Below are 1,244 nucleotides of genomic sequence, written 5' to 3'. Positions count from 1 at the left end.
AAAATTTTTAGGCTAAAAAACACACATAGAGAATCATATTCTCTTAACACGTATGTGAACACGCAAAACGAGAACACGCAAATCCTTTTACGATAGATGCTGGAAATAAATATCTATCAGAATCTAATTTTTATGTATAGATTTTAATACCTCTCATCAACAAGTTTTAAAAACATGTTTCAAAAAAACTTTAATGAAAAGTATAATCTAAGATTAAATGTAATCTAATCTAAGATTAAATGTACACTTATAAATTGTCTCTGAAATGCATTAAATTACTAAAATATAGAATGCCAGTAAAAAACAATTCAAATATATAGTCTTTAAATTCATTTAGGTTTCAAACAAAAGAAGAATTTTTTTTACATCTGATAGTTTTTTATAAAATTTTCCCTTTTTTATTCTTTATTCCTTTGATTTTGTTTAAATGGATTTTAACGGTAATTATTTAACTACTCTTTAGCGGTAACTTTTTAATTACTTTTTTAAATTTATCTCTTACTATGAGTTTTCTACCATACAATATACTATTTAAGTTTTTATAAAGGGGCTCTATAAAAGGATTAAGATGACGTGATGTTATCCTTACCTTCTTTAAGTCCCTATCTACTTTAACATACTATTTGAATTTTTTTACTAACTTGTAACTTTCTTTATATATATATTAACGTTATATTACAAAAATAAAAAAAGCGAAAAGAAAAATATAAATAAATAGTAATAACAGTAATAAAGCAAAAAGGCAACTTGTAATTATTTTTAAACTCGAAAACTAAAATTATTAAACCTATCAAAATCGCTAATTGCTCAACAAAATCTTTGTTAAGATATGTTCTTTATTGTAAGCGTCAAATGTGGCACAATTTTTTTGAACCTAAAGAACTAAGTTTGTAAGTTCTTTTTGCCCTACCAGATAAAGAATGTAGGGAGCGTGGTGATATGACCAAAAACTGTATAGCTTTTAAAGATGTCCAAATGACAGTTTTCCTTTGGAGCGCCAGGTAATGGACCAAGCTACCTATTTAAAAACAGTCCCCAAATTTATTCAAAGTTTAGATGTTTATTTATTTACACTCAATACATTTTTTGAAACATTCTTTTAATTGTTTTCAAAGATATCATGATTTTGAATATTGCCAAATTGTAAAGTTTAGCTTGAAAGCTTGTAAAAGTGGTTTTTAAAAGTTATGATCAGTTTGATTAAAAGTTATAATAGATGTTATAATATTAAAATAGTTTATTGT

The sequence above is a fragment of the Hydra vulgaris genome, chromosome 12 (genome assembly GCF_038396675.1).
Source record: "Hydra vulgaris chromosome 12, alternate assembly HydraT2T_AEP".
NCBI lineage: Eukaryota > Metazoa > Cnidaria > Hydrozoa > Anthoathecata > Hydridae > Hydra > Hydra vulgaris.
The sequence above is the reverse complement of the archived record's forward strand: the minus strand, read 5'-3'. Positions refer to the sequence as shown.